The 6081-nt window shown below is 46.2% G+C and overlaps 1 protein-coding gene across 1 annotated transcript in view; it reads right to left on the reverse strand.

The window, feature by feature from the left end:
* Window positions 1–6081, reverse strand: part of LOC306942652 (uncharacterized protein) — a gene marked incomplete at its 3' end in the record, with an annotated part of 92298 nt that overhangs the window by 2813 nt on the left and 83404 nt on the right. The gene's annotated exons all lie outside the window — the stretch shown is intronic.

Raw genomic sequence — 6081 nt, forward strand, 5'->3', positions numbered from 1 at the left:
CTATCTAAGTCTACATAAAGTGCTATCTAAGGGGCTAGGGTAAGTGCTACGGGCCATGATGGAGTCTGAAGAGGTGGGTTTTCAGACTATGGCGGAAGATTGGGAGTGAGGCTGTAGATCTGATTCCTTGTGTAGCATTGCGCGGAAAGTGGGGATTGAACCCGGGACTCCCACTCTGCCAGACCAACGCTCCGCAACCCACCGTGCCAACAGGGCTGAGTCCTGATTGGCAGGGCTGAGTCCTGATTGACAGGGCTGAGTCCTGATTGGCAGGGCTGAGTCCTGATTGACAGGGCTGAGTCCTGATTGGCAGGGCTGTTGCGGGCTGGGTCTTGGCTGCAGTGTTTTTGGCAGCACATTTTGATTTTAGTTTTTAGTTTTTATTTGTTAAATTGTCAGTATATTTAGTCTTATTTAGTTTTAGTCATCATAGCTTAGTTTTCATTTCGTTTCCATTTAGTTTTCGTCAGTGGAAAAAGGTAGTCGACCAACATTTTTCGTCTTGGTTTTAGTCGAGGAAAACAACACTGCTTGGCTGGTGCTGGTGGGTGGGTGGTGGTGGTGGCTGGTGGTGCTGGTGGGCTACACTGCTTGGCTGGTGGTGGTTAGGGTTAGGGTTAGGGTTAAGCCACTGCTTGGCTGGGGGTGGTGGGCTGGGGGCTGGGGGCTGGTGGTGGTGGGCTACACTTGGTTAGAACTGATTTAATATTCACCTCTCACGGATGCTGAGCTGTGTCCCTCCCTGCACGTCCCAGGAATAGTGACTCAGTGAAATTGCAAGCGGTAGAAAAACACCTTCATGAGGATTTCTCTGAATAAAGATTGTTTTTGTGACATGAGCTGACTGTTTAACCCCCAACCCCCACGGACACGAAGCAGAGCTTTAACACATTAACACATTCAAACCGTACCACGTGTGGAAACGTCATAGCTAATCCAACCGACTGATTGAGACAACGTGTACAAGCCCTATAGCGCTTTTTTGATATCATTGGATTGATATCAAACAGAGAAAATATGTGTGACCGAGCCTGGCAAAATGGTCCTCATCTCGCCAATAATGAAAAGGCAGAAAATCGCTAAATAAACTTGATTTCTTTTGTGTGTGATTTTCGTTTTTTTCATATTAACACAGTTTGAATGTTGAAGAAGGTTTTCATTCCAACTCTTGTCGAGATGAGGGCCTATTTGCCAGACCCGGTCACATATTCAGATTTCTTTCTTTTTTTGGGGGGTTAGCCTATCCTTCTGCAATGTACTCCTTGCTTTTGGCGCCATGCGCGCGCTGCCGTTCACTTCCCTGTTTAGCGATCAGAAGGAAAGGCTCGTCGTGCGTAATCTAGGGAGCTCTCCGTGGTTTTGACCAGATGGATTTACTTCTGTCTTCATTTCTGACTTCAACGAGCCTCTCGCCCGGAATATTAACGCTTCTAGACAGACTTTATCGTAATGATCGCACGGTGAGCAAGCAACATTATGCGGAACGGAAGCCCCCGGCTTTCACAGTAAAAGCTGCCATATCTGCCCGGAGCCCCGAGCTTCTATTTTGAAAGAAATCCCGGCCTGTTCTACTAATGCCCTCTAATGTGGTAGTTGTCACACTTTCAAGTTTATAAAAAAAATCAGACACGTCTGTAGTGAGTGGGACTGGACTGGACTGGACTAGACTAGACTAGACTAGACTAGACTAGACTAGACTAGACTAGACTAGACTAGACTAGACTAGACTAGACTAGACTAGACTAGACTAGACTAGACTAGTCTAGTCTAGTCTAGTCTAGACTAGACTGTACGTACTGGACTGGACTGGACTGGACTGGACTGGACTGGACTGTACTGTACTGTACTGTACGTACTGGACTGGACTGGACTGTACTGTACGGTACGTACCGGACGACTGTACTGTACTGTACTGTACTGTACTGTACAAGCCCTCCTACCTGGCCTGTGTCTGTGTCTGTGTGTTTGGCTGTGCATGAGTTCAGAGAGGAGGTATTGGTCATTTGCAGACGGCGGCCATCTTACCATCAGAGTTTGGAAGCACTCGTTTTCAGTAAAGCAACGTCCTGCTGCCTATATGTGCTAATTCAAAACAGGTGGTACACAGGGCCGTTGAGTGATGTCTAACGAGCACTTCCAACAGGTGGTACGCAGGGCCGTTGAGTGATGTCTAACGAGCACTTCCAACAGGTGGTACGCAGGGCCGTTGAGTGATGTCTAACGAGCACTTCCAACAGGTGGTACGCAGGGCCGTTGAGTGATGTCTAACGAGCACTTCCAACAGGTGGTACGCAGGGCCGTTGAGTGATGTCTAACGAGCACTTCCAACAGGTGGTACGCAGGGCCGTTGAGTGATGTCTAACGAGCACTTCCAACAGGTGGTACGCAGGGCCGTTGAGTGATGTCTAACGAGCACTTCCAACAGGTGGTACGCAGGGCCGTTGAGTGATGTCTAACGAGCACTTCCAACAGGTGGTACGCAGGGCCGTTGAGTGATGTCTAACGAGCACTTCCAACAGGTGGTACGCAGGGCCGTTGAGTGATGTCTAACGAGCACTTCCAACAGGTGGTACGCAGGGCCGTTGAGTGATGTCTAACGAGCACTTCCAACAGGTGGTACGCAGGGCCGTTGAGTGATGTCTAACGAGCACTTCCAACAGGTGGTACGCAGGGCCGTTGAGTGATGTCTAACGAGCACTTCCAACAGGTGGTACGCAGGGCCGTTGAGTGATGTCTAACGAGCACTTCCAACAGGTGGTACGCAGGGCCGTTGAGTGATGTCTAACGAGCACTTCCAACAGGTGGTACGCAGGGCCGTTGAGTGATGTCTAACGAGCACTTCCAACAGGTGGTACGCAGGGCCGTTGAGTGATGTCTAACGAGCACTTCCAACAGGTGGTACGCAGGGCCGTTGAGTGATGTCTAACGAGCACTTCCAAACTGCAACACTTAGAAAAATAATCACCTGCAAGGACAGAAAGTAACTCATAACATGTCTACGGTGGATTTTTATGAAACAAACACTTAAATAAAGTGGATAAAAAGTGAATAATTCAAGCTTTTCTGTACAGCTGCAATGTTGGTGAGTTTGACGTTGTGTAATACAATCAGATAGGACTGTTCTGTTTGGATGAAGGGGCTGTCTATGGGAAGTTGCACCTTGTTAGCACCTTGACTTTAACCTATGGTAAGATAGCTGCGGTCTGCATGTGGTCCATTGGGGGGCCCTGATTGTTGAGGGCAGATAGGGGGGGGGGGGGGGGGGGGGGGGCTGTGAACGCCTCGGGATTCCCCCAGGAGGAAGTTACAATACTAACGTTGTTCGAGAAAGGGAAGTCTGGAAGTCTCAGCTGGGTTAACCAGACACCGCAACCAACCAGATTGTGCATTACATTCACCCATTCACACACACCTTTACATAGATTGTGCATTTACATTCACCCATTCACACACCTTTACATAGATTGTGCATTACATTCACCCATTCACACACCTTTACATATATTGTGCATTTACATTCACCCATTCACACACCTTTACATAGATTGTGCATTACATTCACCCATTCACACGCACACACATTCACACACCTTTACATAGATTGTGCATTACATTCACCCATTCACACACACATTCACACACCGATGGCGGCAGAAACCAGCACATCAGGAGCAATTAGGTGTTCAGTGTCTTGCTCAAGGACACTTCCACACTCTGGGGTGTAACTCTGGGGGAGCCCGGGTTCGAACTGGCAACCTTGCTGTTACCATCCAGCCACTCTACCCCTGAGCCACTCTACCGCTGAGTCACCGCCGCCGGAGAGGTGGTTGAAGATGGATGGATGGTTTGATCTCATAATTAATCACTAAATTATGAGATGTTTTTGTTTTTTATGCACAAAAACATGGACCTTCTCTTATGGTGTCCCTGGCTCAAAACCTGCACTCTGCAGCCAAATGAACATGATTCTGGGGTCCTTGACATGAAAACCAAACCAAATGAACATCATTCTGGGGGTCCTTGACATGAAAACCAAACCAAATGAACATCATTCTGGGGGTCCTTGACATGAAAACCAAACCAAATGAACATCATTCTGGGGGTCCTTGACATGAAAACCAAACCAAATGAACATCATTCTGGGGGTCCTTGACATGAAAACCAAACCAAATGAACATCATTCTGGGGGTCCTTGACATGAAAACCAAACCAAATGAACATCATTCTGGGGTCCTTGACATGAAAACCAAACCAAATGAACGTCATTCTGGGGGTCCTTGACATGAAAACCAAACCAAATGAATATCATTCTGGGGTCCTTGACATGAAAACCAAACCAAACGAACATCATTCTGGGGTCCTTGACATGAAAACCAAACCAAATGAACATCATTCTGGGGGTCCTTGACATGAAAACCAAACCAAATGAACATCATTCTGGGGTCCTTGACATGAAAACCAAATGAACATCATTCTGGGGGTCCTTGACATGAAAACCAAACCAAATGAACATCATTCTGGGGTCCTTGACATGAAAACCAAACCAAATGAACATCATTCTGGGGTCCTTGACATGAAAACCAAACCAAATGAACATCATTCTGGGGTCCTTGACATGAAAACCAAACCAAATGAACATCATTCTGGGGGTCCTTGACATGAAAACCAAACCAAATGAACATCATTCTGGGGTCCTTGACATGAAAACCAAACCAAATGAACATCATTCTGGGGTCCTTGACATGAAAACCAAACCAAATGAACATCATTCTGGGGGTCCTTGACATGAAAACCAAACCAAATGAACATCATTCTGGGGGTCCTTGACATGAAAACCAAACCAAATGAACATCATTCTGGGGGTCCTTGACATGAAAACCAAACCAAATGAACATCATTCTGGGGTCCTTGACATGAAAACCAAACCAGATGAACATCATTCTGGGGGTCCTTGACATGAAAACCAAACCAAATGAACATCATTCTGGGGTCCTTGACATGAAAACCAAACCAGATGAACATCATTCTGGGGGTCCTTGACATGAAAACCAAACCAAATGAACATCATTCTGGGGTCCTTGACATGAAAACCAAACCAAATGAACATCATTCTGGGGTCCTTGACATGAAAACCAAACCAAATGAACATCATTCTGGGGTCCTTGACATGAAAACCAAACCAAATGAACGCCATTCTGGGGGTCCTTGACATGAAAACCTGGGCTGGGAATGATTTGGACTCCCTGGACTTTCTGGAATTCATTAATAAAACAAAAAGGTTCAAAGGAACAGTTCTGTAACGACAGAACAAAGGGAAGGTGTAATTAACCCGTTCAGAACGGGAACCCCTATTGAACAATAGCAGCTCTACAAGCGCGGCACTACGAGTTTGTAGATCTGCTATTTTTGAAAAATCTTGAAAATGTGACGCAAATCTTTGAATGTATATTCTTTCAGAGCGGGGGGGGGGGGGGGGGGGGGGCTCCCTGGAACAACATATTTTCAGATGGGGGTCGGTCATTTCTGGGGTCCTTGACATGAAATATTGAGCACCACTGATATAGAAACACAGGTATTTCAGAAAACTGTCAGGATTTAGAAGACTTGATTTTGTTTTTAATTTTGACGTCAGGCCCAAATGGGTTACTGTGAAGGAGAACAGAAGAATGGCAAAGTTATGACACTGATCAATATGCATATGCCCACACTGAGCAAAGTTACGACACTGATCAATGCGTATGCTCACAGCCTCACACGGAGCACCAGAGGTTTGTGTTCATATGAATCATAACGTTGATACAACGAGCCTCAAGAGAAACGATCTGGGCAAAGTTTCAGAGCGGGGAAATGGAACACATTTATTTGTTTGTTGAGACATTGGTTCGACCTCCCCTTTAATAGTCCGACCATTACTAACACCATCCCAAACCCTGTAACCTAATTCACACAGGAAGTCACAGGGGATTTGTATATTTGGGATTTGTACATTGGACCCATTAGGGTCCATTTGGTTCCATTTGTACACTCTCTGAGTTACAGAAGCATAAGGGTCCATTTGGTTCCTTATATCTCTAATTGAGC

The sequence above is a fragment of the Electrona antarctica genome (assembly GCF_951216825.1).
Source record: "Electrona antarctica genome assembly, chromosome: 18".
NCBI lineage: Eukaryota > Metazoa > Chordata > Actinopteri > Myctophiformes > Myctophidae > Electrona > Electrona antarctica.